The sequence below is a fragment of the Cnephaeus nilssonii genome, assembly GCF_951640355.1.
Source record: "Cnephaeus nilssonii genome assembly, chromosome: 5".
In the NCBI taxonomy this organism is placed as follows: Eukaryota; Metazoa; Chordata; class Mammalia; order Chiroptera; family Vespertilionidae; genus Cnephaeus; species Cnephaeus nilssonii.
The window spans coordinates 36,288,556-36,311,908 of NC_137076.1; the positions used below are offsets into that span (position 1 = coordinate 36,288,556).

The following is a 23,353-nucleotide window of genomic DNA, read 5'->3' on the forward strand; positions in this document are numbered from 1 at the left end:
TGCTAGGTGACAAGCAAGGGAGGAGGACTTTTGGGCTGAAACTGAGCAGAAATCAAGGGGGTTGTCTTTTTAGTCCTTCAGGAGACAGTCCAATTAGATGTCCTAAGGAGGTGTCTTTATCAGCATAGTCACAGCCTGTTAAACATTCTTAGAGAAAAAGTTACAAAGAGTTAAAAAAGAGAGGAGGGCAACTTGGGTTTATAAGAGAGGAAGCAGAGCCATTCGACTAACTAGAAATTTTCTGGCCCGATTTCCCAGGTCAGTACCATTAAAACCATAAGGAGGAGCCTTGAAAGTAGTTTATCATGTCTTGCAGTTTGAGCAGAGAAGCTTTTTGAATCAGAGGAGCTAACAGTCTTGGAGTTTAATTACTAGGTGCTTCTCATAAATTGTGGAAGGCCACAGCAAAGAAAAAGAAAGGCCTTTCCCCCCTGTCTTTACAGCACCCACAAAGTAAAAATCTAGAGTATATTCATAAAACATAAAAAAGGGAGAAACAGAGAATACTACTGTGGAAAACCATCGATTTAAAAGGTATTCAGAAACCAAAGGAAAAAGAAACAGTGGAAATACAAATTAAACAGAAGCAATCAATAAGATGACAGTAGAAAGTACTTTCATATCAATAATCACTCTACATTTAAATGGACTAACATCACCAACCAAGAAACAGAGACTGATTGACCTATTAAAGAAAACTCAAAACTCAACTTATGCTGCCTACAAGAAACTCATTTTGACTTTAAAAGTACATATAGTTTTGAAGTGAAAGGATGGAAGAAGATAATCCACCCACCTGGAAACCAAAAGAAAGTGAGAGTAGCCAAAATTGACTTTAAGCTAAAAATGGTAATTGGAGTTAAAGAAGATCATTATATAATGACTAGAGGCCCAGTGCACGAGATTCGTGCATGGGGGGCGGGGGGTGGTTGTTGTCCTTCAGCCCAGCCTGCACCCTCTCCAATCTGAGACCCCTCGAGGGATGTCCAACTGCTTGTTTAGGTCCGATCTCGGTGGGCCTAAACAGGCAGTCGGACATCCCTCTCACAATCCAGGACTGCTGGCTCCCAACTGCTCGCCTGCCTGCCTTCCTGATTGCCCCTAACCACTTCTGCCTGCCAGCCTGATCACCCCCTAACCACTCCCATGCCAGCCTGATTGATGCCTAACTGCTCCCCTGCCAGCCTGTTTGCCCCCAACTTCCCTCCTCTGCCGGCCTGGTCACCCCTAACTGCCCTCCCCTGCAGGGTTGATCACCTCCAACTGTCCTCCCTTGCAGGCCTGGTCCCTCTCAACTGCCCTCCCTTGCAGGCCTGGTGCCTCCCAACTGCCCTCCCCTGCTGGCCATCTTGTGGTGGCCATCTTGTGTCCACATGGGGGCAGGATCTTTGACCACATGGGGTCAGCCATATTGTGTGTTGGAGTGATGGTCAATCTGCATATTACTCTTTTATTAGATAGGATAGAGGCCTGGTGCACGGGTGGGGGCCGGCTGGTTTGCCCTGAAGGGTGTCCCGGATCAGGGAGAGGGTTCCCTTGGGGTGTGGGGTGGCCTGGGAGAAGGGCCTGTGGTGGTTTGCAGGCCGGCCACGCCCCCTGGCAACCCAAGGGGAGGTCCTGGTATCTGGGATTTATTTACCTTCTACAATTGAAACTTTGTAGCCTGGAGTGGAGCCAAGCCTCCTGCTCGTTCTGTGGCCGGCAGCCATTTCTCTTGGGATTGATGTATCTTCTATAATTGAAACTTTGTAGCCTGGAGCGGAGGCCTAGGCCAGCCAGGGCTACAGAAGCTTAGCTTCCTCCATTGCTGGGGGCAACCCTTGCCTCCTGCTCTTTCCATCTCCATAGCTGCCGCCATTTCTGTTTGGATTTGTTTACCTTCTATAATTGAAACTTTGTAGCCTTGATTGGAGGCTTAGGCCAGTAAGGGGCAGGTAGAAAGCTTAGCTTCCTCTGTTGCCAGGGAAACCCAAACCTCCCTCCTGCTCTCTGTGGCTGTAGCCATCTTGGTTGGGTTTATTTGCATATTTGCTCCTGATTGGCTGGTGGGCGTGGCTTGTGGGTGTGGCTTGTAGCGGAGTTAGGGTCAATTTGCATACTACTCTTTTATTAGGTAGGATAAAGGGCTCAATGAATTAGGAATACATAACAATCATAAATTTATATGCACCCAACATTGGAACACTTAAACATATATATATATATATATTTAAAAATATATCTTTATTGATTTCAGAGAGGAAGAGAGAGAGATAGAAACATCAATGATGAAAGAATCATTGATTAGCTGCCTCCTGCACGGCCCCCACTGGGGATCAAGCTTGCAACCTAAGCATGTGCCCTTGACTGAAATCAAATCCAGGTCCCTTTAGTCCATAGGCTGATGCTCTATTCAGGGAGCCAAACCAGCCAGGACACACTTAAACATATTAAGCAAATACTAACAGAACTGAAGGGAGAAAGAGAGAACAACATAGTAAGTATAAAAGACTTCACCATTCCACCTTCAGAAAATGATAGATCACCCAAGCACAAGGAAATGTTGGAATTGAACTCCACTTTAGAGCAAATGGTCTTTATAAACATACGTATAATAGCCATTCCAACAGCAGGTGAATACGTATTCTTCTCAAGTGCAAAGATACATTCTTTAGAAAGGTCAATGATAGAACATAAAACAAGTTTTAGCAAATATAAGAGGATTGAAATCAGATTAGGTATCTTTTCTGACCACAATTATGTAAAATTACACACCAACAAGAGGAAAGCTAGCAAATCTACATATAGGTGGAAACTAAACAACACTCTCCAGAATAACCAATGGGTCAATGAAAAAATCAGAAGAGAAATTTTAAAAAACCCCCAAGAAACGAAAATGGAAATACAACGTACCCAAATCTGTGGGATGTTAGAGCAATTCCCAGAGGGAATTCCTTTACAACAGACAGACCTCAAACAAAGAACCTAAATTTACACTGAGAAATTTAAGAACAAGAAGAAATTAAGCCAAGGGTTACAGAAGGAAAGATATAATAAAGATCAGAGTAGAAATAAGTGAAATAGATACCAGAAACACAATAGAAAGAATCAACAAAACTAAGAGTTGGTTTCTCACAAAGATAAACAAGATTGACAAGCCTTTATTTACATAGACTAAGAAAAAAAGAAGAAACTCAAATAAGTAAAAGGAGATACTATTACTGATATTACAGAAATAAATCGGATCATAAAAGACAACTATGAGCAATTTTATCTGAACAAATTAGATAACAGTCTACTGAGGAAGACAGAACATAGCAAAACTAAGATAGGGACATATAATTAGTCAGATGGTGATAATGTTATGAAGGAAAATTAAACAAGAAAGTGGAATACAGAGAGTTGAGGGTAAATAGTGTAGGTTGTAAAGGCTGCTCTCTGAAGCAACAATCTCAAGGTGGCAGGGACTTCAGGAGCAAGTCAGGTGTTTTTGAGCAGCCACAGATGGAGCATAGATGAGAGACCTTGGATCCAGCTCTGTGAGGAATATGGAGTCATACTTTGCAGGGCCTGATATTACACTTGTAAAAGTTTGGCCACTTTGTGCTTATTATCAGTGAGATGACATTGTTGGTAATAAGAGAAGTTGTAATAAAGTTGACTTGGATTTTAAAAGTTCCATTAGGACTGTTATTATGAAAATAGAGAGAGAGGAAGAGAATAAAAGAGATTAATTAGGAGACAATGGCAATAATTCACAAAGTGGCACCATTAATTGAAAAGATGGGAAGGGGGCAGATTGTGTGTGTGTGTGTGTGTCTGTGGTTTGGTGCTGAGCTTCAAGTGTTAGTGTTTGGAAAAAGAACTGTTGAAATTATGTTAATATCAGACATTTATTGTACGTACAAGTGGTGATGTCTATAGAAAGCTGGAATTCAGGGGAAGAGTCCTTAGAACAAGGTGCAAACTATCCTATATAATAAAAGCCTAAAATGCAAATTGTTCAACCAGGAGTTCGACTGAGAGTTCGACCACTCGCTATGATGTGGAGGTGCTGCTGACCCTGATGGGCCCCCATGAGAGTGGGACTGCAGTGGGATGGTGGAGAGGTGAGCGGGCAGCGCCAGGCCAGGGTGGATGCAAGCGGGGTGGGGGTGGGGGGCGATTGCCCCACTGATTGTCATGCAGATGGCGACCAGCAGTGGTGGCGGGTTGGGGGTGGGGGGTGGGACAGGGCCACCACCTGGCCAGCTCCCAAGAGCTGAGGGAGCGAGGGCGGGGAGAGGGGGATCCCTGATTGATCTACCTGCAGGCAGGATGGTGGAGCAGTTGAGGGGGCAGCGCCTGGCCGAAGCATGGTGCCAGGCAGGGCTGTGAGGCTGTAAGGCTGGGGACATGAGCTGGTGCTGTGAGCCCGAGGATGCAAGCTGGGGCCCCAATTCCTGCAGGCCACCCAAGGGACTCCACCTGTGCATGAATTCAATGATAAAATGAAGCTATGAAAGAGAGTGAGATCACCAAGGGCATGAGTATAGACACAAAACGAGATGAGTTTTGAAATGCTATGTCAGGGCACTGGGTTTAAGTGACTCAGAAAGTTCAGACTCTGCTGAACTTGCGACAACAACATTAAGGTTTTCCTAGTATTTTAATACCTAAGTTATATATATGCATTTTTTTCTTTTTTGTTTTAAATTTCTTTATTGTTGAAAGTATTACAGATGTCCTCTCCTTTTCCCCGCATTGATCCACTCTGGCCCTTCACCCCAGGCCTTCCCCACACCCTTGTCTGTTCATGGGCTATGCCTATATGTATGCAAGTTCTTTGGTTAATCTTTCTGCCCCACCTTCTTCCCTCTGAGATTCGTCAGTCTATTACATGCATCAATGTATCTGGGTCTGTTTTGTTCATCAGTTTATTTTGTTCATTAGATTCCACATATAAGTGAGATCATGTGATATTTGTCTTTTTCTTACTGGCTTATTTTCATTATTTTTCTAATGCTCAATTACCTATGTAATGGTCACATATGTCCAATCAACAATGTTATAGAAATTGTTTATTCAAGTGGCATATTAGATTATATCAATAAATTATGTATTTTTTTCATCCTACAGACTTAACATTTTCTGCCAAGTGTTAAAAGTTAATAAGTTAAAAGGCTCTCACTCCATTTTATCATATTTTCAAATTATTAAGCCTATTAATTTTTCTACTTGAGTCTATATTACGTGTTGTTTCATATAGCATGTGATTTCCATTTTTTGTAAAACAATCTACCTCTTTTTGGAAATTTTATTTGTTTAAATTCATTGGCTTTCTCTTTCCTATGATTTGTCAAATTGTTAATATTTATTGACCCATAACTAAAAGATTAATTTTTTCATTGATCCATAACTAACACAGTTTTCTTTGTAAAGCTTAAGAAAGTATTGACAACATTGTTAAAACATCACTTATCAATGTTAGATTTATTTTTAAAAATCATTTTCTTTGTCCTTTAAATAACATTAGAGATATTCTAAGCTGCTCTGATTATATATGTCAAAAGATTGCATGGGGCCCAGTTAGTGTGACTCAGTGGTTGAGCATGAACCTATGAAGCAAGAGGTCAAGGTTCAATTACCCGTCAGGGCACATGCCAGGGTTTTGGGCTTGATCCCTGGTAGGGGGTGTGCAGGAGGCAGCCGATCAATGATTCTCTTTTATCATTGATGTTTCTATCTCTCTCTCTTTTTCCCTTCTTCTCTGAAATCAATAAAAACATGTTAAAAAATAAAATAAAAGATTGCATGGGATGGAGTGTCAATATTTATAAGTTTTTCTCTCTCTCTTGAGCCAAGACCAGCAGGGCTAGAGAACTGATGAGTTATGAGTAGGGGCAATGGAGGATTGAGAAAAAGAGAGACAGACACAGAGACAGTAGGAAAAGCTGAGACCAGGTGGGACACTGCCCTCTGATGGAGAGACAGTGACCCAGAGCTAGTGTAGTGCATTTATTATATACAGCATGATACCTGGAAGTTTTACTAGAGTTTAAGACAAAGGAAATTATGTGAAATCATGGTTAAAGATCAAGCTGCCATTCTTCATTCTTGTGGTTTCTTTGTAATTATCATTCCTGGCTGAGCTTGGATAATTGTGTCTATTCCTGGCGCCTGGCTGAACTTAGATAATGAAACCCACCCCCTGGTGCCTGAGCTAAAAAGGTCAGGCCAACAACATACCTGCCTCTGGTAAGGTATGTTTCCAGGACATGGCTCTGCCAGTGCTACTGGACTCAGCCGACAAACACAGGGTTTCATGATTATTGTGTTTGGGAAGAATAGTAAAGTACTTATTCTTGCATTATTAATCCAGAAGGAGTGACCAGTGAAGTAAATAGAAAACAAAATCATCTTTGCATCCCTAGTTACATATAGGGGGACTCTCACCCAACATGAAACATTGCCAAAATCTGGAGAGTAACTAAAATGGTTTGAACAAGAACCTTAATGAAGCAGCCAATTAAATCACTTTTATTAATTAGACAAAAATAACCCAAATGTGTTTATTATAAAATAATAGGAAGAAGTAAAAACCACCAATACCATCAAAACCAAAAAAGTCTCTGCTAAAAGAGAGAAGAAAGAAAGGAAAAAAAGAAAGAGAGAAAGAAGGAAGAAAGAAAAAAAAAAAGAAAGAGATGTAAGTATTTATCTAAGCAGGAATAGGCTATTTAAAAATGGTGCCTTGTAATTTTGTGAGAATTTTAGAGGGCTAATCTCTTTATAGCTGAGTCAAAGAACATTAGACATTTGCGCTCGACTTCAAGTGATGCAGACAATAAAATTGTATTCAGATTTTCAGAGATAAGGTTTTTGATGTATTTCAATTACTGCAATGACCTTTAAATGATTTCTAAGAACTGCTGCAATGATTCATTTCCCTCATAACTAAGATGTGGCATCCATAGTGGAAATGGTGTGATCGACAAACAATGAACAATTTAGAGCCGAAAGCTCATAAGTTCAGTTTCAATAATCATCATCAAGTGCTTTTAAAGTAACTATATGTAAAACATATTTCATTTTAAATCATTGCCAATTAGTGCTCATGTTAATCTAGCTATAATTGCGCTTCCTGCAAGATCTGTAAATATGGTAGAAAATGATTGGAAAAATACAAAAGTAATTTTTAAAAATTGTAAATAAAGACATCTTTAGGACATCCAAATAGTCCTCTATCTATGGGAAAGCAATGGGCTGCCTGACTCTTCAATGCCGCTCTTTTATTTTCCCTTCAGGTGGGACAAAGAGTGACCCAGAGAAGTGTGTGTTCAGTGCTGCTTTGTATTTTAGTCCTAGTGGTACAGAGATTGGTGCCTGGCTAAGTATTTAAGAAGTGGATGTTCATAAATGTTCAGCTTTGTGATCTTGTAAAGCCCAGTATCTCAAAGCATAAGTAGGCATTACATTGAGCATGAAAATCCGAGGAGTATTTTAACCCAACTAGGTGCAATTCGGAGGTTGAATGGATAAAAATAATAGGTTAAAATTCAGATAAAAGTAACAGGACATTTTGAAATAAGAGACTACCACTTGTACTAAAATATTGCTTAGCACAATGCTCATTACAGAGTGCATACTCAAGAAATGTTGATTAGCAATCTATATTTTAAGGACATTCAAAATACAATGAACCCAAGAGAAACAAAATTTCGGGAAAGTACTTTCTGTTGAGCTGTTTTTTTGGAACATTTGCAAAAGGAGGTCCTCTTTGTCATAACAGTGCAATTACATGCTCAGTTGATTACTCTGGTATTCAGAATGTTTTTCACTGTTATTGACCTCAAGAGAAAACAGCTTAGACATTTTTTTTTAGGTGTGTGTGTGGGCAGGGTGTGAAGGAAGAAAAAATAGCATTATTTGTGAAAATAGCAGACTTTCATTTTTGGCATGCTAATTTGTAAAGCATTATGTTACAAACATGGAAAAATGAATTTTAGAAAGTATATCATTTATTTGCTAACCAATTTTCATATGAAGTTTACTATGTAATTAATTCAATCAAATATAGCTTTTCTGTAGAGTTGATAATGTGATAAAAATGTAATCTTGCCCTGGCTGGTGTGGCTCAGTTGGTTGGAGAGTTGTCCCATGCATTGGAAAGTTGAGTGTTCAATTCCTGGTCAGGCAACATGCCTAGGTTGTGGGTTTAATCCCTGGTTGGAGCTCCTATAGGATGTCTCATCTCTCTCTCTCTCTCTTTCTCTCTTCCTCTCTCCCCCTCTCGTCTTCTCCCTCTCTCCCTCTTTAATATCAAAAAGAAGAAAAAAAAAGAAATCTGAATCGAGATTTTCTGGGCTAATTACCTAAGATTTGAATGTAGCAATGTTTCATCCAATTAACAGAGATCTTGTAAGTAGCAAGAGTCATGCCTGGTACAGTGGTTAGAACAAATAAGTGTTTGCTATTGCCATGACTTCTGCTGCTACCACCAGTCATGTGTCACATAATGATGTTTCAGACATGAAAGACCACAAATAACTATGGTTCTATGAGATTATGATACAGCTGAAAATTCCTAGTGAAGTTATAGCCATCATGTCATCGTTGTACAATGCATTACTCACATGTTTGTGGTGATGTGGTGTAAACAAACCTACGATGCTGCCAGTCCTATGAAAGTATAGCAAAAACAATTTTGGACAAGACATTATACTTGATGAAAGCTACAGAATAAAGATATAAAGAAAATATTTTTTGCACAGCTCTACAGTATTTGTATTTTATGCTAAGCAGTTTTAAAGAGTTTAGAAAGTAAAAATTTACAGTAAGCTAAGGATAATTATTATTAAAGAAAAGTGTTTCTTATAAATTTAGTGTCGCCTAAGTTTACAGTGCTTATAACATCTAAAGTTGTGTACAGTGATGTCCTAGGTCTCCATGTTCACTTGCCACTCATTCACTGACTCACTCACCCAGAGCAACTTAAAATCCTGCACTCTCTCTCTATTTATGGTAAGTGGCCTAAATAGGTGTACAGTTTTTATATTTTATACTATATTTTTACTGTACTTGTTCTTTATGTAGATATATTTTGATACACAAATACTTACCATTGTGTTATAACTGCTTCCAGTATTCAGTACAGTAACATGCTGTAGAGATTTATAGCCTTAGGTTATACCTTATAGCTTAGGTGTTGTAGTAGGTTATGCATCTAGGTTTGCATAATTATACTCTATCATGATCTCACAATGATGAAATTGTCTAATGATGCATTTCTTAGGATGTCCAGGTAGTTAAACAATGCATGACTGTATATGCAAAGCACTGAGTATACTGAACACATAGTCATGCCATTATAAATGGAGTAATTCTACAGCCCTACCTCCATTTTACACACTGGCTCCCTTCCCACATTTTAAACATGGATTTGGAGAGATTTATCTATGGGCATACTTTTCTAGCTGTGACTTATATGCCACAATATATAAAGTATGTCTTTAGTGATTTGGAATAAATATTTATGAGCATTATTAAACAAAACAAGCAAATATACATTCATATGATCAGATTGATTACTGAATGCAGTTTGCACATTCATATATCAAATTGACTACTGCAGTTTGTTGGGGAAGCAACAGTTAATGTAGCTGCAGAGAAGTTCATGGAATGGGAAGGTGTTGGCTTATCTTCAATTGAGAGAAGGATCTCTGAAGAGTGAGTACTCATGGAATATCAATAGCGATGGGCTAACAGAGAGCTTTTGGGTGAAGAGTCATAACAAAAATCTTTAAATGCAGCACAGTTCAGCAGTCATACCCAATTTTTATTGGAGAATATTGAAAATGAAAATAAGTGAACCATTAAATTGATAGTAGAATAATCAACGTGTGACCTAAGCCAGCTTCTTTACATTATGTATGGATAGTAAAAATTAGTAAAGGCTTATGGCAAATAAACTTTGACATTTAGGGTTTGAACTTGTACACTTGGTATGTATAATAGATCTTTGCTTTCTTCATAAAATGTGTGGAGAATAAAATTGGTCTCAGATTATTACAGTGTTACAGAATTTACCAGGCGATTGAAAAATACGCAGGAGCACAGAAAAAACCCATTTATTTTTAATGTTTCTCATGTACTAGTACAGGACTCAGGGGAGGCTGTTTCTCTCCAAATCCTGAGCCAGCCAATATGGAGGAAGCTTTCCCTTTATCCCCTTTGGTTTGCATAGCTCTACAGTATTTGTATTTTATGCTAAGCAGTTTTAAAGAGTTTAGAAAGTAAAAATTTACAGTAAGCTAAGGATAATTATTATTAAAGAAAAGTGTTTTAGTCTCCCAAATATGGGATGGGACTTCCGGACATTTCGTGGGCTTTGCAAAAAGCCCCGTGTATTGGGTGGGGGCCGTGAGACCACACCTAAAAGCCTGTCCTGGTGCCAGTGCTGATAACTCCGTCTGGGGGTTGTGTATTGTTCATGGTTTATGGTCTCTCTAAAATGGAATAGTACTTAGGTAAACAGGTCTTGCAGGACCAGATAATTAAAGGGGCAGTGACTAGACTATAGGCTAAGAAGAATGTGCATTAGGTTACTGGCACAGATTCAGATTGCTAGCCCCCCAAAAATGTCTCATTTTCCCCATCAACGGAATTATAGAACAGGACAATTTACATTTGATATCAAGTGTTGAGGTCTGATGCAGCTGAAACATTTAGTATTGATGTCTTTCTATTTTTAGCTTTATTTTACTTCTGTTCATCTATTTCCTTAACAGTTTAAAAATACATGAAGATATTTCCCCAAGTTTAATAGTAGCATGTGCAGTAAACTGACGATTTTCCGAAAGGGAAGTGTAAATCTTTCTTCAAGGACACATAACAGAAAATAAAATCAAGTTTCCATTTATATTGTAACTGTGTATCAGAACATCCTCTTGTACTAAAACTGTTGTGGAGCGAACACGAGTGAATGATCACTGGAGTCCAGACCAAATTAAAATTTAGGGAGCCTTTAATAGTTAGCCGGCTGACTGTTCTGCCTTTCTCCACACAGGGAGTCCAGAGAGCAGCCCCGACCCTTTGTGAAAGACAGTTTTTAAACACATTCACTACATCCTGTTTTTGCAGAGCAAACAATTTAAAACAAAGCAGTTTTTCTTAAGTAACGTCAGCATGTTATTTACAGGGTCCTGGCACCTGGTGGAGTAAGAAACTGCATCCCCTTCTCAGGAAAGTTGACAATGATCTATCCTGTAAGGCTTACTGTTCTCAAGAAAGCTGACAGTGATCTATGAAAGAAGGCCTACGTGCTGGGAAGGGGCCATGAGACCGTATCTCCAGGCCTGGCCTGGTGTCAGCACTGACAACTCTATCTGGGGCATAGTCCACGGTCTCTCTGGAATGGGCAAAAATTCCCACTCTCCAACAAAACAGTAAGCAGAATCTAGTTGTTTTTTTTTTTAAATCCATACTTTCTTTCCTCATCTCCTAATGTTGCAGAAGACCAAAGAAATACCAAGCTTCCTAGAGAAAGGGAGGGACCTGTTTATTAACACTAGTAGACTCCAGGAATAATTTTCAAATCAGAGTGAAGAAACACACAGAGGGCTTCACTTTTTATAACCTTCTGGGGTCTTTGTCTTGCAGATATGGTTCCGCCCTCTTTCGTGGGCTTTCAGGAAGGCCCCTAGGTGTCGGGGGTCCCCAGGCCATATCCGATGATCTGTCCTGGGGCCAGCGATAACGAACTTTCCCCCCCTCCCCCAGGGCAGTGCATTGTTGACAGTTTTATATGGCCTGACAAGCCTTGCAAGACCAGTTTCCTCCTCACAAACAATACATAATATTACTTATTCCAGGTTAGGTATAGAAGTGGTTTGTCCTCCTTTCCTGATAAGACAAATCATGGTTTGATAATCCACCTATTTGACACATGTCCTATCCCTTCATAACTCCTTCCTGGATTCACCATTCACTAAACTCAGCAGTGATAACACTTGATGGGGAAGATAATTTGTCCATATTGTATTAGAATTTCAGATAGATTTTGAGAGATATACTGTCAAATCTATCATTACCATATATTAGCTTTCTTTCCCTTCATTTTTCTATTTTCAATCTTTTTAGTAGGTAAACTGTATTCATACATTTTAAGTTTTTAAATAGAGATCAAATATAAATAATATAGATGGCAGATGTATCTACTATCATATATTGAATGATTATAAAATGGTATAAATATGCGAATAAAATGGAATAACAAGTATATATTAGGAATATAAGATTTGATAAACAGATCTAAAAAGAAAACAATGACATTTATACAACACCACTCAGTCATATATTAAATGTGTAAAATCTATTAAAGGTGGATAAACATCCCAATATTTAGAGACAAACAACATACTTCTAAATAGCACCATGAATCAAAGGAGAATTCACAGGGTTATCAGAAGGTTTTGATCTGCTAAAAATAAGAACAAATATAAAAACAGCATACAAGTTTCATGGAATTCACCTAAAGCAGTGCTCAGTGGAAAATCGATTGTGCCAGGAATGCATAGAGAGAAAAGCAAGGTAAGCATAAAGCAATTTGAAGAAATAACATAATAAAGATGTAAGCATAAACCAGTGAAACAGAAGACACAAAACAACGGGCAAAATAAACTGTGGAGTATAGATTTGAAGAAACTGAAATATCATACATCATTTGTGGGAATGCAATGTGTTACAGACACTTGGGAAATAGTGTGATAATTACTTTAAAAGTTACACATAAACTTGCAAATGACCTAAGAGAAGTAAGAATATATGTCTGCACAAAGATATGTACTTGAAATTATACAAGCTAGCCCAAACCTGGAAACAATGTACTGTTTGTGAACTGGTGCATAGATATTGAACAAACAATAAAAGAGTCCTAGGGTTTTGAGTAGAAATAAATGATAAAAGATTTTTTTCAAGGGTCTTGGGGTTTTGAAGTAAAAAACACAGCTATGCAATATTCAGAATATTCCAAAGAAGTAGGAAAACACTAAGAGTTCTTAGAGAATTCTTGAGAAACATTAAGTCCCATATTCTGAGCCTTTAGACGACCAGCAGTCTGAACAATGGATTCAGGTTGTCTGGATAATGGAACATTGTTTCCTTAGTCCTCCAGCAGGTAATCAGAGGGTTAACTGGAGGTGAATTGACACAGAACTGGAAAGTTCAAAAGTTTAAGATCCCAGGCTAGTTAAAACAAGAATTGAACAAGGTTCCCTCATGCCTCAGCCTACTTGATTTTAGTAATTTAGCAGCTTGACTGCAGTGACTCTATTTTATTTCCTCACTCTATTAACCAAAATATGGTCCATGCACACAATGGAATATGATGCACCAGTAAAAAACGAGTTGACTACCAATACCTAAAACAACATGAACCCGGAAAAGATTATTCTAAAGGAAGAAGCCAGGAACAAATGACTAATGTGCTTCCATAAAATGAAATGATAAGTAAAGGCAAATCATTAGTCAGTGGCTGCCTAGGGTGGGAGGTCACTGTAGAATAAACTTGACATGGTTGTGGGAGAACTTTTTCAGATGATGGGACTATTCTAAAACTGCCTCATCGTCATGATTGCACAACTCCATAAGTTTACTAAAAATAACAACATATACTTACAGCGAGGGAATTGTATGGTAAGTAAATTGTATTCAAGAAAAAGTTAAAGAGAGAAGTCTGAGGGAAGACGGAGGCAGAGACTGGAGTGAGGCAGCCGCACACTGGGCCCCTGGAGACGAGCTGGAGGAGGCGAGGAATGACCCTCCCCAGGCCTCCAGTAGACCACACCCTGCCGGCATCCTGACTTTGGACTCTGGCCTGCAGACTGTGAGAGAATCCATGCCTGTCCTTATAAGCCCGCAGTGTGTGGTCCTTTGTTATGCTGACTTGGGACTGGATAGGGCCAAAGAAGGGTTGAGGCTGGAGGGCTGACCACGCGGCTCACCACCCCATTGAGCTCACAGAACAGCTGCCCTCACTAATGCTGCATTTTGCTTGAAAGCTTTCCAGCTGGTGCTTCCAGCTTTGTCTGTGGGTTAGAAGGTGACCAGACAACTCCGTCCAAAGGGGCAAAGGACAACAGAGGGTGCCCTCCAGGCTGGCCGGTCCAGGGGCCTTCTTTCCCTAAGAGGCTCCAGCGGTTCCTAATGCTTAAACCAGCTTGCCAGCCCCTCCCCGCTTCTCACTGCAGTGGGACCCTGAGGGCATTCTGTGTCCCAGCTTTGGGCTGATAGTGGCTTCTTGACAAGGGGTGACCAACCCCTCTCACGCCTTTAGCCAGTTTCACCTGTGGTTGCCTCCCCTTTTCCACCGAGTGGAGAGTGGCTCCTTTTATGCAATGGGGTGGCACAGGGCCCCATCTACCCAGAGACCTGGGCAGGGTGTTAGACTCTGACCCTCTTGGACCCGGCAGAACCCTCCTTTTATACCTGTCCCTCACACTTTTGTTGACACTTAGACCTTCATGTGCTTCCTTTTTAAATCAAGTCTTTTACTTGGGCAGGGTGAGAAGGAAGAGGAGATCAGTGGTTAAACGTTTAAAAAATTTATTTGTAAGTACATTCTAGGATTTAAATCTCACATTCGGTCAGCTCAAGAGAAGTCAGCAAGTGAAAAGCAAGTTTATACACTATCAAGCCGTTTTTAAAATTCTCTTTCTGAATAGAAACGGAAATGTTTCATTAATTCCACATCCAGCATGCATCACACGGCCTTCATTCTGCACAAGAACAAATACATGAATGAATGAACCTAACGGGCCTTGACATAGGCCAGACACAGTGCTAACCGCTTCAAACCTATTTATTACCTTAGATACTTTTCTCCTCGGCCGTGGGATGAGCACAACCATGCCTCATTTTACAGATGAGGACAGCAATCCTGAGAAAGAAGAATAAAGTAGGAGGGATCTCAATACCAGACCTCAAGCTGTATTACAAAGCCACTGTTCTCAAAACAGCCTGGTACTGGCACAAGAACAGACACATAGATCAATGGAACAGAATAGAGAATCCAGATATCGACCCAAACCACTATGCTCAATTAATATTTGACAAAGGAGGCATGAACATACAATGGAGTCAAGACAGTCTTTTCAATAAATGGTGTTGGGAAAATTGAACAGATACATGTAAAAAAAATGAAACTAGATCACCAACTTACACCACACACAAAAATCAACTCAAAATGGATACAGGACTTAAATATAAGACGGGAAACCATAAAAATACTAGAGGAATCCACAGGCAACAAAATCTCAGACATATGCCAAAAGAACTTCTTCACTGACACTGCCCCTAGGGCAATGGAAGCTAAAGAGAAAATTAACAAATGGTACTACATCAAAATAAAAAGCTTTTTTACAGCAAAAGAAACCATCAACAAAACAACAAGAAAGACCACTCTATGGGAGAACATATTTGCAAATGCTAACACTGGTAAAGGTTTAATCTCCAACATCTACCGGCAGCTTATGCAACTTAATAAAAGGAAGATAAATGATCCAATAAAAAAATGGGCAACGGACCTAAATAGAATCTTTTCAAAAGAAGACAGAAGGAAGGCCAAGAGACACATGAAAACATGCTCAAAGTCACTAATTAGCTGAGAGATGCAAATCAAAACAACAATGAGATACCATCTTACACCTGTCAGAATGGCTATCATCAACAAATCAACAAACGACAAGTGTTGGCGAGGATGCGGAGGAAAAGGAACCCTCGTGCACTGCTGGTGGGAATGCAGACTGGTGCAGCCACTGTGGAGAACAGTATGGAGTTTCCTCAAAAAACTGAAAATGGAACTCCCATTTGACCCAGTAATCCCACTCCTGGGAATATATCCGAAGAAACTAGAAATGCCAATCAGAAAGGATATATGCACCCCTATGTTCATAGCAGCACAATTTACAATAGCTAAGATTTGGAAACAACCTAGGTGCCCGTCAGCAGATGACTGGATCAGAAAACTGTGGTACATCTACACAATGGAATACTATGCTGCCATAAAAAAGAAGGAATTCTCATCATTGGCAGCAACCTGGATGGAATTGGAGAACATTATGCTAAGTGAAATAAGCCAGTCAATGAAAGAAAAATACCACATGATCTCACTCATTTATGGATAATAAAGAACATTATAAACTGATGAACAAAAAGATAGATACAGAGACAGTAAAGTGTCAAATAGACTGTCAAATTATAGGGGCAGGTTAGGGAGAGGTGGGGGAGATAAGAGATCAACCGAAGGACTTGTATGCATGCATATAAGCATAACCAATGGACACAAAACTCTGGGGGATGTGGGCATGTATGCTTGTTGGGTGGGGGGGACAATGGTAAGATATGTACACATATAATACCTTAATAAAAAAAAAGTGAAAAAATAAATAAAATAAAATGTAAATTCCTGAAAAGAAAAAAAACAACAACTTTGTAGCCTTGAGTGGAGTCTAGGGCCGGCCAGGGCACACCAATCACCGCTGTGCCCTGCCCAGGCCTAAAGCCTCTGGCCAAAGCTTTAGGCCTGGGAAGGGGACCTCCAGCTCCCTGTGATCAAAGACACTGCCCATTGGGCAGGGGACCCCAGCTCCCTGCAATCCACCACAGGAGCAGACGCCCTCGCAGGAGCGGACCTCTAGTTGCCTGCGATCCATCGCAGGCTCCCCGCTGGTGCCCCAGGCTCCCCACTGGTGCCCAAGGCCACCAGCGAAGGACTTGTATGCATGCATATAAGCATAACCAAAGGACTTGCGGGAAGTTTGGCTTCCTCCATTGCTGGGGAAACCCAACCCTCCCTCCTGCTCTCTGTGGCTGCAGCCATCTTGGTTGGGTTAATTTGCATACTCGCTCCTGATTGGCTGGTGGGCATGGCTTGTGGGTGCAGCAGAGGTACGGTCAATTTGCATAGTACTCTTTTATTAGATAGGATGGCTTCTTTTAATATTATTGAATTTAGAGTGAACATGATTTATCACTTGCTGGAATTAGGCAATGATTAATTGTATTTCAATGAAACTTAAGTGATATGAAATCACTAGGGAAATATCATTTTATGCTAAGTTTCTTACCCAAGCCAACCTCTTTTTTATTTAAAAATATTAGTGCTATTAATTAATGAAAGACTCATGCTAAATGAGCATGGCTTTTAGCTTTTAAATATCCAGTCTCTTCTCTGTGCACAATTCCATTACATATCTATAATTAGACTTCTTTCCTAAAAGATTTCATCATTTTATTCATTCTTCCATTTTGATTCTTAAATTTCTTGCTTTATGTGTTCAAAAATACTCTGAGGGTCCTGAGAGCAGGAGAGTGTCATTCTGTCACCCAGCACAGACTGCCTGCCACCCACTCGCTGCTTCTTGCATCTGGGCCCCTAGAGTCGGGGTGCCAGCTGGAGCCCTCACCCACCTGGTTGGGGTGTGTGTCTGGGAGGCAGGAACCATGGATCCTGGGCAGCAGCTGCCTCCTCAGTTGGCCCCACAGAGTGGCAGGGCCCATTGTCTGGGCCCAGGCAGCCAGCACCCCTGGGGTCTCAGGAAGTGCCTCACACCTCCCCCCCCCCCCCCCCGGACACCAGATCATGCACACCAGATCCTGCTGGACACCAGATCGTGCACATCTGAGGGGACTCCGAGACCGACCTGAAGGCTCTTTTCAATGCCATCATGAACCCCAGGACAGCCAACATATCCCAGACTATGCCCATGAAGCTGCCGGACTCCTTTTTCAAGCTGATGGAGCCCAAGTCCTATCCCAACAGGCCAGTACTGATGCAGGCACTGCAGGAGCCCTGACCCCACAGCATGTTCAAGCTCATTCCTCTCTAGCTTCACTGCAGCTGAGAGCTGTGTCTCCTGGGACACTGACCCCCACAGGAGTAGTCTCAGGCACAGCAGCTACCCCCACTGCTCAACACCTTTGACAGTCTTCTTTTGAAATACCTGATGATGTACCTCTGCCAGCAGGCTGGGAGAGGGGGAAGACATCTTCTGGCCAGAGATACTTTTTAAATCACATCGATCAGACAACAACATGGCAGGATCCAGGAAGGCTATGCTCACCCAGACGGATCGCAGGCAACCACCGGGGGTCAGCTCCTGCCATCTGTTGCTGGGAGGCTGGGGTTCCGCTGAGCCCAAGGCCATGGAAAGCCTCCGGCGGAGGCTTTCCCTGGCCTTGGGCACCAGCGGGGAGCCTGGGGCACCAGCAGGGAGCCTGCGATGGATCGCAGGCAACTGGAGGTCCGCTCCTGCGAGGGCGTCTGCTCCTGTGGTGGATTGCAGGGAGCTGGGGTCCCCTGCCCAATGGGCGGTGTCTGTGATCACAGGGAGCTGGAGGTCCCCTTCCCAGGCCTAAAGCTTTGGCCAGAGGCTTTAGGCCTGGGCAGGGCCCAGCCCTCGATTGGTGTGAACTATAGAGGAATCACCTTTTCTGACTGCACATTGGCTAAGCTTCCTGTATGCCACTGGTAATATTCTTGGTAACTTGGGTAATAAGAATCCAAAAAGCTGATCTAGGGTTTTTCCACCACACTTCTGGAGAGAAAAACGAAGGTCTGCTGCTGGAGGGCTAAGAAATGTCATATCCTGCCCTAGTCGGTTTGACTCAGTGGATAGAGCCTCGGCCTGCCCACAGCAGGTTCTGGGTTGATTCTGATCAAGAGCATGTACCTAAGTTGCAGGCTCCTCCCTGGCCAGGGCCCAGATCAGGGCTCATGCAGGAGGCAACCAATCAAAGTGTTCCTCTCGCTTTGATGTTTCTCTCTGTCTTTCCCTTTCTCTTCCATGTTTTCTGAAAGTCAATGGAAACGTCCTCAGGTGAGGATAAAAAATAAAGAAAGAAATGTATATCCTATGAAAGACACATCTTGAAAATGCCTAAAGAAAGTTGTCATTTTTTCTTGGTGAAGGGACTGGATTCCGTGTTGATGAAAACACCTTGGTGGCTGTGGTGACTGACAGTGGCTGCAGCAGCGGGGTGATGGGGCTGGTGCCTTCCCCTGACCAGCCCGGTTGCCTCCCACAAAGGGAGGCCAGACTGCGGCTTAGGCCCGCTTCCCGTGGGGATCGGGCCTAAGCCATCAGTAGGACATCCCCTGAGGACTCCCAGTATGTGAGAAGAGGCCTGTTGGGCTGAGGGACCCCTGACCCCCAGTGCACGAATTTTGTGCACTGGGCCCCTGGTATATAATAAAAACCTAATATGCTAAGTGTCCAGTTGTCCAGTCGACTGTTCAACCAATCAAAGTGTAATATGCTAATGATATGCTAAGGCTGCTCAACAGCTTGCTAGGATGTGCACTGACCACCAGGGTGCAGATGCTCTGACTGGTAGGTTAGCTGCTGGGGTCTGGTCCAACAGGACTGAGTGAGATGGTCCAGACATGCCTTGGAACCCTCCTGCGATCCCTTCCTCCCCACTTGGCCAACCTCCCATGGTCTCTCCCTGGCCCGATCGTGCACCCATGGGCTCCCTCGGCCTGACTTGTGCCCTCTTGCAATCTGGCACCCCTTGGGGGATGTTGGAGAGCCAGTTTCAGCCTGATCCCGCAGGTCACTCCCCTTGGGAGGATGCCAGACACAGGGCTCATGGCTGCTGTGGCAGCACGAGCCTCTCCTGATGGGAACTGATTGGGCGTGAGCCTGAGACAGGCGCAGTGGGGCTGGGATGAGCAGGAGAGGCAGGTAGGAGCTGCAGACAATGGTGGACTGCGGGTTTCAGCCTGATCCCCACATGCCACCCAGAGGAGCCCTACCCATGCATAAATTTGTGCACCGGGCCTCTAGTATAAACCATAAGAACAAGACCACCACTTGTCTAGACCCAAGGCTTGACCCTCATTTTGCAATGAACCAGAGAATCAGTCAAAGAACTCCCGTGAAACAGCCACCACCCCTGGCTCCCCAGAGCCCTCAGGGAGGAGTTCTAGGTGGTGGCAACTCCAACCAGCAGCAACAGATACAGATGTAGCAGCTGCAGATGGAGAAAGAGAGACTGCAACAGAAACAGGAAGAACTGCTTCGGCAGGAATTACATCTACGGAGCCAGTTACCAACACTGGAGTTGGATGGTGGAACTGAGAATCCAGGGTCTTCTCCTGGGATGTCTCAGGAATTGAGAACTATGACAACCAATAGCTCAGATCTCTTTCTGAATAGTGGCACCTATCACTCTCAAGATGAGAGTACAGACAGTGGACTGAGCATGAGCAGCTACAGTGCCCCTTGAATCCCAGATGACTTCTTTTTTTTTTCTTCATTGTTTAAGATATTACATATGTGTCCTTAACCCCCATTGCCCCTCCACCCTTAACTCATGCCCTCACTCCCTTGTTGTCTGTGTCCATTGGTTAGGCTTATATGCATGCATACAAGTCCTTTGGTTGATCTCTCCACCTTACCCCCACCCTCCCCTATCTTCCCTCTGAGGTTTGACAGTCATATTGATGCTTCTTTGTCTCTGGATCTAACAGTGTTGATGAAATGTATAAAGGTGATACTATCAACCAAAGCACGCTGCCCTCACAGCAGAATCATTTTTCAGACTACCTTGAAGCCATTCCTGGGACAAATGTGGACATTGGAACACTGGAGGGAGATGGGATGGACATAGAAAGAGAGGAATTGATGCCAAGTCTGCAGGAAGTTCTGAGTTCTGACACCCTTAATGACATGGAGTTGGTTTTGGCTGCCACCAAGCTAGATAAAGAAAGCTTCCTTACATAGTTATAGAGCTCTCAGGTAGGCTGAATTCTAAATCTGTGAAGGATCTAAGGAGATAAGACACACATATAAGAAATTTTCAAATAAGCCAGTTGCAATCTTCTGGCTAATACAGAAAAAGATGAACAACCATCCAGCAATATTCTTTCATCCACTATTTTGCTCTTCCTTGTCCATTGCTGCTGTTAATATATTGCTGACCTCTTTCATAGTTGTCCCTAAATAATAATAATAATAATAAAAAAAACCCTACAAAAAACCCCACACAAAACTTTTTGTTTCTTTTGCTATTATAACTACTGTTTGTTTTGGGGGCTGGGGGAAGTGAGCCTGTTTTGATGATGGATGCCATTCCTTTTGCCCAGTTAGATGTTCACCATTTTTTTAAACTAAATAGACAGACCTGGAAGATGTCAGATGTTTCATGTCACCACATATAGTTTGTTTAAGCAATTATTTCTTCAGCTGCTTTGGGCCAGTGGAAAAACGTGACTTACTGGTCTGATAAACCAAACATGTGTCTGATATTAAGTACTTAATGATGATTTGGAGAGAGAGCTGAAACCAAGACTGAAGACTGTTTTACTTTCAGTGGCTTTTTTTCCCCTCCTAGTGCTATATCATTAGTCACACAGTGACCTTGATTTTATTTTAGGAGCTTATAAGGCATGAGACAATTTTCATAGAAATATATTAATTATTGCCACATACTCTAATATAGGTTTTGGTGGGTTTTATTGTGGGATTATTTTGTTTTGGTTGATTGTTTTTTTTTTTTTTTTTGTTTGTGTGTGTGTGTGTGTGTTTTCTGGAACCAAGGCAAATGAACATAATAGTGAATCTGTTTATAGTTGTAGCTGGGATGGCTATTGTAGTTTCTTTGGTAAAATCTACATTTCCTGATTTTTTTACATTTTTATTTAAATTTTGATTATCTGCTCTTTCCATATATACCCTGATACACTTATCCTATATAATAAAAGGATAATTGACCCTAACGGTGGAAAGACCAGAACAACCACTCAACCTGTCACTATGAGGCACCTTGACCACTTCTTCCCCAGCAGGCAGGCTCCCATCCCCCGATGGCAAATGGGAACTGGGGGTGGGTGGTGGGGGATGCCAGTGGTGCCAAGCCAAGGCCTCTGCCCCTCCAGTCGCCTCTCACACAAAGGGTGACCCTTGGTGGGGGCAGGGCTGGCGAGCGGGTGGGATTCTTTATCGCTGGGCTCTAGAGAAATAATGGCCAAATCTCCTGTTGGGTCCCTTGGAGCCTGGTCTCTCCTGCTCTGCTCAGCCCTGCTGATCATCGGGTGTCCCAGAGCAGGAGGGACAGAAAAGTTGGACTTAACAATGCCACCCACCTGAGGGTTGGGGGTAGCAGAGGGACATGGTGACGATATACAGACTTTGAAGTCACACAGACTCTGCCAGTTAGACCTGTGTAGCCTCTGTGAGGACCCTCGGTTTCTTCATCTATAAAATGGGTATGATAATAGTTCCAGCCTCATTGGAATGTTACAGGGTGTGCATAACATTATGCACATAGGCTCTCAGCTCGGTGCTTGACAGGTACTAAGCGCTCACTGTTGCCACTGTGATTATCTGCCCCCTGCCCTCACTGGGCTTACCTGGCAATGTAGGCAGGTGTGGAAATTGCCTGCTCTGTGTCCTGGGGGCGCTGGGAGAACTCGGATTCCAGATTCCAGATTCCCAGGCAAGACAGCTCTGCAATATGAAACCCCTGAGGGTCAGGAGTCCAACCAGGTCCCAGCATGTGCTCCCTGGGTCTCCTAGGCAATACCTGCTGTCTTACCTCTCTTCCAGGTACTGTCCTGTCCTGCCTCAGTTGTCACTCACTCCGGGAATACCTGTGTCATCTGTGTGCACATCTGTTCCCAAGCAGCACCCACTTCATGTGCCTCCCAGTTTTGCCCTGCACTTGGGCAAATCACTTAACCACTCCGGCCTTTATTTTCTCATCTGAAAGCTGGAAATAATAGTGCTGGCCTCCTGGGGTGGTTGATCAAACCAGGTCACCAGGTGAAGCACTTAGAAGAGTGCTGGGCCTGTTTTAAGTGGCCATTCAGTGTCAGCTGTTCTGTTATTACTGTTGAAAGGTGAGTCTCTTAGGAGTAGGGTTTCTGCAAGGTGCCACTGTCCTGTGAAAACCCTGAATGAGAATCTTCAGCCTCTTTCAGAATCTATGAGCTCTTTAGCATAATAAACCACCTGTGAAGGACCTTTTTGACTCCTGTAAACATTAACAACAAAGAGTAAAAAGCCTGAGGCCTGGCCCTGATGTCTGTCCTGTATACCAATAGGTTGCTGATTAGGTTCCCTGTCAGGGCGCATGATTGTGGGCTCAATGTTTTTCTCTTTCTCTCTTTAATTGTGGGCTCAATGTTTCTCTCTTTCTCTCTTTATTCCTCTCTCTCTCTTTCTCTCTCTCTCTTTCTCTCTCTCTCTCTCTCAAATAAATGAAAACATACTTTAAAAATAAAGTTATAAGTGAAGCCATTATGGTCCCATGGCTTCAAACTCTAGAAGAAAATATAACTCAACAAGAATAAGAGACTCTTAAAAAAAGAAATTATAACAATAAAAACATG

The 23,353-nt window shown here is 42.2% G+C and overlaps 1 pseudogene across 1 annotated transcript; it reads left to right on the forward strand.

Annotated features, from left to right (window-relative positions):
* The first annotated feature begins 17,460 nt into the window (after positions 1-17,460).
* On the forward strand, positions 17,461-20,744 carry LOC307099018 (transcriptional coactivator YAP1-like; annotated as a pseudogene). The gene is made up of 4 exons: positions 17,461-17,489; positions 17,597-18,176; positions 19,806-20,297; positions 20,492-20,744. The product of its transcript is annotated as a transcriptional coactivator YAP1-like (transcript).
* The last annotated feature ends 2,609 nt before the right edge of the window (positions 20,745-23,353 follow it).